Source organism: Erpetoichthys calabaricus, chromosome 3 (assembly GCF_900747795.2).
Source record: "Erpetoichthys calabaricus chromosome 3, fErpCal1.3, whole genome shotgun sequence".
NCBI lineage: Eukaryota > Metazoa > Chordata > Cladistia > Polypteriformes > Polypteridae > Erpetoichthys > Erpetoichthys calabaricus.
This window is the reverse complement of record NC_041396.2, coordinates 297,594,096-297,606,265: the sequence shown is the minus strand read 5'-3', so window position 1 is coordinate 297,606,265 and position 12,170 is coordinate 297,594,096.

The following is a 12,170-nucleotide window of genomic DNA, read 5'->3' as shown; positions in this document are numbered from 1 at the left end:
AAGATTGAACTCTTTGGTGTGAATGCCAGGTGTCATGTTTGGAGGAAACCAGGCACCGCTCATCACCAGGCCAATACCATCCCTGCAGTGAAGCATGGTGGTGGCAGCATCATGCTGTGGGACTGGGAGACTAGTCAGGATAAAGGGAAAGATGACTGCAGCAATGTACAGAGACATCCTGGATGAAAACCTGCTCCAGAGCGCTCTTGACCTCAGACTGGGGCGACGGTTCATCTTTCAGCAGGACAACGACACTAAGCACACAGCCAAGATATCAAAAGAGTGGCTTCAGGACAACTCTGTGAATGTCCTTGAGTGGCCCAGCCAGAGCCCAGACTTGAATTCGATTGAACATCTCTGGAGAGATCTTAAAATGGCTGTGCACTGACGCTTCCCATCCAACCTGATGGAGCTTGAGAGGTGCTGCAAAGAGGAATGGGCGAAACTGGCCAAGGATAGGTGTGCCAAGCTTGTGGCATCATATTCAAAAAGACTTGAGGCTGGAATTGCTGCCAAAGGGGCATTGACAAAGTATTGAGCAAAGGCTGTGAATACTTATGGACATGGGATTTCTCAATTTTTTTTATTTTTAATAAATTTGCAAAAACCTCAAGTAAACTTTTTTCATGTTGTCATTATGGGGTGTTGTGTGTAGAATTCTGAGGAAAAAAATGAATTTAATCCATTTTGGAATAAGGCTGTAACATAACAAAATGTGGAAAAAGTGATGCGCTGTGAATACTTTCTGGATGCACTGTACCTTATAAACAGTGGTAAGTCTGTGAGATTAGGCATTCTAAGGCTACATATTAATAATACAAAAAGGGAAAGTAGAGCAACATATGTTACTGAAAACACCCGCTCTTTACTTTTCAGCAGGGAATAACCGTTAACCATTTCTCTCATTCAAATTCATAACTAGGTGTCTCAGTCTATTTCTCTCCTGTTCCCTTTCTCCCTCCCTCCCTCCCTTATTCTCACTTTCTCTGACTCTTTCTTTCTTCCTTTCCTTCTCTGTTCTCAGCCTTTACTTTATCTTTTCCCAGTGCTGTCAGAGCCAGCAGAAAGTTGAAGGATAAAATACTCAGGGTGGAGCAGATCCGCCATTGTGGTGCCCAGAGTCTTGCTGTTGTGTGGTAGTTGCTGTAACACTCTTTCCTACTACTGTACTGTAGATATATTCATTGTGTACCAGAAGCCAATTAGTGCTTAACTAAGAGACAATACCCCCCCCCCCCCCCCAAAACCCCAACCTGTTTTGCAAGAAATCTCTGGGAACAAGTTGAAAAGTTGAATCAGAGAAGACCTGGGACTTGCTTTGTTGCAGTTAAAATTGATCAAGAAAATCCACCCTAATAAAAGGACAAGTGTCTGTCTGTCTGTATGTCCAGTTGCTATGCCCTTGTCTTTCCAACAGATGGAGCATCGCAAAGATTTGTAGTAATAAAATGCATTTTTTTATTGCTTGGTGCATCATAAACATTAGATAGATAGTTTCATGGACAGCCAAGATGCCTCCATAACGGAAGGATCAGGGGAACGGACATATACAGGGCACTACCACCCCCAGAGATTATATGGCATCCCACCTGGGTTGTGGTAATGCCATGTTTCTCATAGGGCATTGTGGGAATTGGAGTTCTGTAACTCAGCCCTGTTGGGTGTCGTGGGTGCAACCAGGGGGTGCTCCAGCCTGACCTGGAAGTGATCCTGGGCCAAGCCTTCAGGACACCGGAAGTACTTTTGGGGATTACTTAAAAGGGACTCTCTGCCACTACACCGGGAGCCAGAGTCGGGAGGGAGAGGAGGAGGAAGAGTGGAGGTGGAAGGACAGAGAGAAGAGAAAGAAGAGCTGTGCGCTGTAAACATTGCACTTGGTGCTTGTTGTACTCTGCGTTGGTGGGAAACAGTTGGAAAGCATTTCCCACACTGAAGAAAAGCCTCTGCTGGAACTTGTGCATGGTATCTGTCTGTGTCGGGTTTGGGAGCTGGTGCGCCCCCTGGTGGCCACGATAGATAGTGCCTTTCACATAGATAGATGTGAAAGGCACTGTATAATAGATAGATAATCTTTATTAATCCCAAGAGGAAATTCAAACATACAATTCATGCATGCAGTAGCAGATGCATAAAAAACAAGAATACGGACTCATGGGACAAAAAATACAGCAAATCAATCAATAGCAAAATAAATGAAAGTATACTGTGCAGAAATTTCAAAATTAACTTAAGGAGGCACTGAATTGCCTGATAGCAGTGGGCATGAAAGACCGCCAGAGGTGCTTCTTAGCCCACCGTGGTGGAATGAATCTGTGGCTAAAAGTACTCCAAGACAGCGCCTCCTGGAGGAGATGGAGGGTATTTTTCGTGATGGTATTCAATTTTTGCCTCCATCTTTTTTTCCAGAACAGCTTCCAGTGCTTTTAAGAATCCCATACCAAATGGTATATAACGAAGACTTCTGCATCACATGGTGCACTGCAAACATTAACGCTGAGGTCTACTGTATGTCGATTGCTTAGATGTCAACCCGTCTTAGATGGGTAGCACAGCTACTCTGTAGTAATAAACTGCATTACATTTCTCATTCCAACAGATGATGCATCACAAACATTAACACCACTTTTATGAATCCCACAGCCAGGTAACATCAACAGAGTGCAACTGCTGCCTGCAATACCTATGACGTGAGCCACGTGATGCCCACAGCACCAGACACAAAATGCCCATTTTTTTTTCAATAAAATCTAGGTGCAGACCCCCAGAGCTCTGTCCCGTTAAGGAGGTTGTTGATATGACGGCAGTACGCCGTCTTCCACTATAGGTTACGATTAGGGTCATAGGAGTGTTATCTGACTCATACAATGATGAATTTCAAGTAAACCAGCTGACAGAAGCATGTTGTCATGACTGATATCAAAGGGTGTTTCATGACGACTGATGTTGTGGATGTTTACTAGCTGATGTCAAAGGTATTACAGGCTGCTTCTCAATGGCTTATAACAGAGACATATGCATTGTATTTAACTCTTGTGAAATGGACGCCGTATAGCGCCCGACCCGGCACAGACTTCCCCGTGAACCGTCCAGCCACAACACAGTCCCAAGCACAGTAATAACACAAACTACAACCCTTCTTCTGCGCTTCTTCCACCACTCCTCCCAGACAACCTCGTCCTCTTCCTCTCAATTCTAGCCCTGAGTGGTGGTTGCCGGTCCTTTTTATAGCCCACCTGGAAGTACTCCAGGTGCTTGATCACCTGTTCCTGATTGCACTTCCAGGGCGGGGCTGTAGAGGTGTCCAGGTCGGCTCCGGGATCCAGGCAGCACCCCCTGGCGGCCACCCCAGATCCCCAGAGGGTTGTGGAGAACTCCATTTCCCATGGAGCCCTGCGAGAAACTGAGGCACCATCGTCAGCCAGGGCGGCTGCCACCAAGCGTCCCGGGGGAGGTACTAAGGAGCCCATGGATGTTCCCCCAGAACCTAAGTAGAAGGGGTGACCCAGCCAGGCATGGGACCCAGTCGCCCGCCACACTCTCCAATAGATGGTGCATCACAAACATTTGTAGTAATATATTTTATTATTGTAAATGAGTCTGATGCACCATCTGTTGGAATGACAAATGCTTACTACATACATTCCTACAGATGGGGCACTGCAAACATTAGCATTGAGGTGTATGTTGATTATTTAGATTTCAGCTCATCTTAGAGAGGTAGCACAGCTAGTACATTCTATAAAATGACACGTATTCCGGACAAATAACTCCAAGGAAATGAAATGATTTATTTGAAATGCAACTGAGATTTATTTATTCTGGATTTGTTTTTAATCGGAGTTGTCATTTTTTTTTTTTTAGTTATATGCTTATATAAAATTTTTTTTGATTGATAAAGTTGATGTTCAATACTCAAACTTCAGGCAGAACCCAAGAAATACTGATGCGTAATAGAGAATGCAATAATGTGGAATTAAACGAAAAAAAATATTCTAGCGTCTCTGGGTATGAGGGGGCCACGACTCCTCAGGGGTCCGATGACCATTAGAAGGGGTTAGGATACCTGGAGAAGTTGGCTTCAGAGAGCGTTGTTTTTCAAACGCTTACATTGCACTTCATCTCCTTGCAGCTAATGTCGGTGTAGAAGTCTGCATGGTGCTCTTCGGTCCAGCGCCCCCTATGGTTTCTTTCCTTTCCCAACAAAATTCCATCTCCTGCCTGCTAGGGTTCCATTCCACACCCTTTTAAAAGCCACCGGAATCGGACACCGACAGCATATGGGGGAGTCTGCGATGTAAGGGGAAAATTAAATGTGAGTAAATCCATCCATTATCCAACCCGCTATATCCTAATTACAGGGTCACGGGGGTCTGCTGGAGCCAATCCCAGCCAACACAGGGTGCATGGCAGGAAACAAATCCCGGGCAGGGCGCCAGCCCACCGCAGGACACACACATACTAGGGACAATTTAGAATCGCCAATCCACGTAACCTGCATGTCTTTGGACGGTGGGAGGAAACCGGAGCAAACCCATGCAGACACGGGGAGAACATGCAAATTCCACACAGGAAGGACCCGGGAAGTGAACCCAGATCTCCTTACTGTGAGGCAGCAGCAATACCACTGCGCCACCGTGCCGTCCGTGAGTAAATCTGTTTGGTTTATTTATTTGTTTGTTTTTTCTCCTTTACAATACGATCAGAGTTGATTGATTGCCATTCTTCTTGAAAAATAATATGTGGAGAAAATATGTGCTGACGTCTGAAATGAAAGTGTTAGTGTTATGTTTTTGGGCCCCCGTGAAAATGCAGCTTTGTGATACAGGACTCATACACACACCAAGCACACACACTAGGGACAATTTAGAATCGCCAGTGCACCCAACCTGCATGTCTTTGGACTGTGGGAGGAAATCCACGCAGACACGGGGAGCTGTAAATATGTATATATATATATATATATATATATATATACAGTATATACGTGGAGATAGCGGGTGACATCATCCATTCCGCTGTTGCTAAGTTACAAACGCAGCACCCTGAGGCGCTTGTGCTAATCGCTGGAGACTTTAACCATGTGACGCTGGACAAAACATGACCTGCCTTCTCCCAGTATGTGGATTGTAACACCCAGGGAAATAAGACTATTGACTTACTGTATGCAAACGTTAAATACGCATACAGCGCCACCCCGCTGCCTGCGCTTGGGAAAGCAGATGATAACCTGGTTCTGCTTCAGCCTCACTACAAACCAAGAGTGAAGGTCCTACCTACAACCACACGCTCATTCAGGAAGTGGTCCCTTGAGGCAGAGCAGGCTCTGAGAGACTGGAACTACAGACTGGGATATCCTGCAGGGGTCACATAGTGAGAACATTGAGGAGGTTGTTGACTGCAATACTGACTACATCAACTTCTGTATGGACATTGTAGTTCCAGTAAGAACAGTACGCTGCTATGCTAACAACAAGCTATGGATTACAAGTGACATCAAGGGCCTTTTGAACCAGAAGAAAAGGGCTTTTAAAGGCGGTGATCAGCTTGAGCTCAAACGCGTGCAGAAGGAACTCCGAGTCCAGCTCAGGGCGGCGAAGGAGCAGTACAGGAGAAAGCTGGAGCAGAAGTTGCAGAATAACAGCATCAAGGAAGTGTGGGATGGGATGAAGATCATCACTGGCTGCAGCTCGAAGCGGGGTACCACCATCGAGAGAGACGTGAAGAGAGCAAACCAGATGAACAACTTCTTTAACAGGTTTGACCACCCTGACCCACTCTCACCTCAGAGTACTGCACTCTCCACACATCCTTCTGCTGACACCAGCATAGGAGTTTCCCCCCACCCACAATTACAGCAGCGCAAGTGAGTAGAGAGCTGAGGAGACTTCGTGCCAGCAAAGCAGCGGGTCCAGATGGAGTATCGCCACGACTGCTGAAGGTCTGTGCGCTGGAGCTGGGGAGTCCTCTACAGCGCATCTTCAACCTGAGCCTGGAACAGGGGAGAGTCCTGAGGCTTTGGAAAACATCTTGCATCACCCCAGTCCCAAAGGTATCACGTCCTGGTGAGCTGAATGACTTCCGGCCTGTCACTCTGACGTCACATGTGATGAAGACCATGGAGAGACTGCTGCTTCACCACCTGAGGCCACAGGTCCGCCACGCCCTCGACCCTCTGCAGTTCGCATACCAGGAGAAGGTGGGAGCGGTGGATGCCATCATCTACATGCTACACCGATCCCTCTCCCACTTGGACAGAGGCAGTGGTGCTGTAAGAGTTATGTTTCTGGGCTTTTCTAGCACCTTCAACACCATCCAACCTCTGCTCCTTAGGGACAAGCTGACAGAGATGGGAGTAGATTCATACCTGGTGGCATGGATCATGGACTATCTTAAAGACAGACCTCAGTATGTGGGTCTCTTGAACAGCAGGTCTGACATTGTGGTCAGCAGCACAGGAGCGCCACAGTGGACTGTACTTTCTCCGGTCCTGTTCAGCCTATATACATCAGACTTCCAATACAACTCGGAGTCCTGCCACGTGCAAACGTTCACTGACGACACTGTTATGGTGGGCTGCATCAGGAGTGGGCAGGAGGAGGAGTATAGGGACCTAATCAAGGACTTTGTTAAATGGTGCGACTCAAACCACCTGAACACCAGCAAAACCAAGGAGCTGGTGGTGGATTTTAGGAGGCCCAGGCCCCTCGTGGACCCCGTGATCATCAGAGGTGACTGTGTGCAGAGGGTGCAGACCTATAAATACCTGGGAGTGCAGCTGGACGATAAACTGGACTGAACTGCCAATACTGATGCTCTGTGCAAGAAAGGACAGAGCCGACTATACTTCTTTAGAAGGCTGGTGTCCTTCAACATCTGCAATAAGATGCTGCAGATGTTCTATCAGACGGTTGTGGCGAGCTCCCTCTTCTACGCGGTGGTGTGCTAGGGAGGCAGCATAAAGAAGAAGGACGCCTCACGACTGGACAAACTGGTGAGGAAGGCAGGCTCTATTGTAGGCATGGAGCTGGACAGTTTGACATCTGTGGCAGAGCGACGGGCGCTGAGCAGACTCCTGTCAATCATGGAGAATCCACGGCATCCACTGAACAGGATCATCTCCAGACAGAGGAGCAACTTCAGAGACAGACTGCTGTCACCGTCCTGCTCCACTGACAGACTGAGGAGATCGTTCCTCCATCACACTATGTGACTCTTCAATTCCACCTGGGGGGGTAAACGTTAACATTATATAAAGTTATTGTCTGTCTGTATACCTGCATTGTTATCACTCTTTAATGTAATATTGTCTTTATGAATGTGCTGCTGCTGGAGTATGGGAATTTCCCCTTGGGATTAATAAAGTATCTATCTACTGTATATACTTGGTTGTCAATGTTTCATCTATAACGTATTGTCCTTATAGCTTTATATGCGCTGAGAGCCCTGGATCTGTGTGTGCTCAAAGCCATGACATGACTGAGTGTTTTGCTGCCCGTGGTCTTGTTATTGGTTGTAAGTAGGATGTGTCTTGCAAGAATCTCATGTTCTACATCCCCGCGAGACGGTCCTGAGTCAATCTCTTGGCACAAAGTCTCATATTTGGCCACAGAGTGTCTTGCGGGGACCTTAATCTGTTTTGTCTTGCGGGTCTTTTAAGTGTCTTCCGTGATCTTCAAGTGAAGATCACGTCTTGTCTCCCTAGTCATTCTCTCCCAGGATTTGTGGTGGGCTGGCGCCCTGCCCGGGGTTTGTTTCCTGCCTTGCGCCCTGTGTTGGCTGGGATTGACTCCAGCAGACCCCTGTGACCCTGTAGTTAGGATATAGCGGGTTGGATAATGGATGGATATATATATATATAATATATGTGTATGTATTTGTGTGTATATATATATATATATATATATATATATATATATATATATATATATATATATATATATATATATATATATATATATGTGTGTGTATATGTATATATTGGAGATGCTTCTAAGAGGAACCCTTTTAAAATCTCTCTTCAATGTCAAATTCCATCCATGTACATCTTTGAAAACATTTCATAGTCGACCTTCATCGCCCGAAAAGGGTCGCCAGTATAATCTCTTCCTAACATATAAGTATAGGCCATTAGTCGCTGGGTTGGCTCCAGTTTTGACTTGGGAACAACTGATGGCTTGTCACTTATGACTCATTGGTGTCCGGAGAGCCAACCAGCGTTTCTTAGTCGAGTCTTTAGTTCAATTTGCTACAGCAGGCCGAGTTGAAACTGTGCGGGAAGTGTTTGGTAGTGGAACGCGCAGCAACGTTTGATTACTGGTTTAGCCGTAACGCTGACGACGCCAGATCTTGGTGCACTTTTTAAATAGATTATAACGTTATATTTTGATAAAGGCCACGTGTTACCTTGCAAAAAAATTAGCTGAATACCGTAATGAGAAAATCCGGTGTATGTTAACATTATTTTTATTAAACTGGCGTTCAAGTTTATACAGTCCACACGTACCGGTATCAGCGTTTAACGTAACTGGCCCCGCTTGGGATTGTTCATCCTAGGCCAACTCTGTTATTATTATTACTGTTGTGATGAAAACTATTAAGTGTCTTCATGATTTCTGAGGAAAGTACAAAATGCCTTCCTGAGTGACATCTTGCGGCTAAAGGGCGGGTTGTAAATCGTGACGTCATTCCTTCTGGACTTTGAACTGGGAAACACGCAGGGACTTCATAACACTCCTCTTGTTCTATGAGGTAGGACACATTCTTACATTCTTATCCTATAAGCCGTTTAATAGGAGGCGTTCTGAGACGCTTGATAAGTACGGGCGCACAGGCGGCCTTTTTTTCTTCTTTTTTAAAACCTAAACTAGGAGTCCGGCTGAAATTTACAAAATCCCTAAAACTGCCCCGGAATTCTGTCTTAATCGTCACTTAGACAGTGTAAACAAACAGTAGACCGACTCGTTTTGCATGGTAATCAGAGTAAGTCGCTTGCAGTGGGTTTGTTTCAATAAAAGCGCACATGGCAGTTTGGCTGAGGTGACAAATGGGAGGACTGGGCAGAGACACCTTACTGTTCAGCACCAAACTCTCAAATGAGCCCAAAAAAGGAAAGTGCACTTATCTACAGAGAAGTAACATACACACATACATTCTCACACACACACACACAATAATAAATAATGAACACGTGTATTTTTGAACAAGACGTAACGAGTTGAAATCAGAGGCGTGACCACGGGGGGGGGGGCTGGGGGGGCTGGGGTGGGCACTGCCCCCCCCCCCAGAGACAAGCCGTGCCCCCCCTGCGAAATGCTCTGTCTGTCCAGTGAAAACCCTGGAGAAGAATAACATTTGATTTTCAAAACTGAGTTGCTTTCCAATCGGCCCGTTTGAATGTGGGGCGTATCCATCAGTGTCTCCTCCACTAGACAGGCACCTTGAGGCTCACAGTTCACTTCGTCGCACATTTTTCAGCATGTTTTGAACCTGTTGACTGCATTCTTTAATTAAAACAGCGTATACGTTCCATTCTTCTTTTATTTTCTGGCTGGTAACACCAAAGGCTATACATAGGTGGCTTATTAAAAAGCAGACATCTTCAACCTCTGTCCCTCCGCAAGCTGCTGGCTCCACGGTTGAGCCCAGCACCGCTGCTACCACCACAGAGCACAGCGCACCCACGTCGGGAACTGAAACTCCAAAAGATGTAGATAAGCCCACACAATCCTCCAGCTCTGCGCCCGTGTCGGGTACTCCAAACCCGTGCCTTCAACAAAATATACAATCCGGTCTGCCTGACTTAAATATTGATAGTCCATCCCAGCCCGTTTTAATTAATCATCCCAAGCGCACATTCGGAAAGACACTCAGATGTTTTAGTGCAAGCTGGTATCAGTCTCGACCATGGCTTGAATATTCTGTTGTCCGTGATGGTAGCTTTTGTTTTGCCTGCCATAAATTTAGTGTTTCTAATTCGGACCGCGAGGACATATTCACCAAACACGGCTACACTAATTGGAAAAAAGCTCTAGAAAAAGACGGTGTCGGCTTCCACAAACACGCGTCTAGTATCCCGCACGTCAGAGCCATGTCTGCATCACAGCACTCATCACTGGTGTGTCTTCAGCTGCATGTCAAAGCTCTTTCTCTACTTTGAACCGCATTCTCACTCCACTCCGCCGAACAATTAATGCTGCATTCAAGGAAGAAAAATTTAGTCATTGAGGCACATGAGAAAAACATCGCAGAAAATCTAGACATGAATGAATTTATTTCAGAATTTGCCAAGAGTAATCGCAGACTGGTCTTGTAGATAATATCCAGTTTAAACACTGGAAACTGATGTCCTATAGCCTCCCATGACTACAATAAGCCACGTTTCTGTTCTTGCTCTCATATGTTGTATACATTTAACTTTATTGATATTTACCTTGTCCTGCGGTGGGTTGGCACCCTGCCCGGGATTGGTTCCTGCCTTGTGCCCTGTGTTGGCTGGGATTGGCTCCAGCAGACCCCCGTGACCCTGTGTTCAGATTCAGCGGGTTGGACAATGGATGGATGGATGGATATTTACCTTGTAGATGTAGTTCTATATTTGTTCACAAAAAATAATAATACAAGTTCCATTGCCTCTGTTAATTTTATTGAACAATAGGTTATGATTTATGCCACAATTTTTGCTTTTATATGTTATATAAAACTATGTTGTTATTATTATTTGACCCCCCTACGAAAATGGGGATGGATGGATATTTTTTGCCAAACCCAGATAAGCCAAATGCCCACCCACACATAATGTTCTGGTCACACCTCTGGTTGAAATGCGACTGTCCGATCAGCAGAGTTGCCGCGACTATGTGGTCAATTTTCACTTTGAAAAGCGCAAATCTTCTGATAAAGTGGAAAGCTCATCGGCAGAAGTGACAGACTACTTGGTGACGCTATATTTCATCATATTTCAAAGCGTTCCAATAAAATGAGTTATTTTTTTAAAACCAATGAGAACCTCTCCTTTGTTATGATGCACGTCGGAGTATTCACTTCTACTTCATATGTTCAGATGTGCTAAAATATAGTGTTTTATTTCTTTTTGGCTATTATGCAAATGACATAGCAACTCTGCAAGTCATTAAAAGGTTTACTAGTTGAATATAAGCGAAGATATTTAGGTACTCAACTGTTATAACCCCGCCACTTTCGATGTTATACTTAACTGCATTAGAGACCTCGCAAAAAAAGTAATGTTTCAAAAGTAATTTAAATCAAATTTTACGTATTCTTATTTTTGTTTTGCAAATAAACGAATTTAAATAACGATTTAGCTTTTCTCCTGCTTTTGTCTGTGGGCGGGGTTATAAAACACGAGTACAGATATTTAAATGAATCGAATTATTTGATAAGAAAAATCAAATAATCATTGTATGTGAAGGCGTGTGAGAAGTTTCGATTAAAACCCTCAAACTGAGCACCCTCTTTGAAAAACAAAATGTGGGAACCCTAATAGATAAACAGATAAGCCCGTGCGGGACACCAAGACGAGCGTTAAAATACACGCCAGTCACACACGCGCACCGGCAGGAGGCGAGCGGACCGCAGCGCAGCTCAGCAGAACACACCCTTGACCTGAACACACGGAAAAAAGAACGAGAAGAAGAATACACCAACTTTATAGAAAACGTAGTTAAAGAAAGAAAGAAAGAAAGAAAGAAAGAAAGAAAGAAAGAAAGAAAGAAAGAAAGAAAGAAAGAAAGAAAGAAAGAAAGGAGGCTCAGGTGCATCACACGCTCTGTTTTCTTTTTTCTGACCATATTATTTATACTGTACTGTATATTGAGAGATGTTCTCCCCGTGTGTGCGTGGGTTTCCTCCCACAGTCCAAAGACAGTCATGTTAGGTGCATTGGCGATTCTAAATTGTCCCTTGTGTGTACTTTGTGTGTGGGTGTGTGTGTGCCCTGCGGTGGGCTGGCGCCCTGCCCGAGGTTTGTTTCCTGCTTTGCGCTCGGGCACCTTTACTCTGAAAAGAGTGTGAGTTTTAGAGTGACCAGGGCCGCTGCTGGCCAAATGGGTGCCCTAAGCAGAAATTTACTTTTGTGCCCCCTCCCCCAAATATTAGTTAGGCAGCCGTAACAGAGGTGAGGGCGCGCGCGTCATCACGTGTGCTTAGCCTAC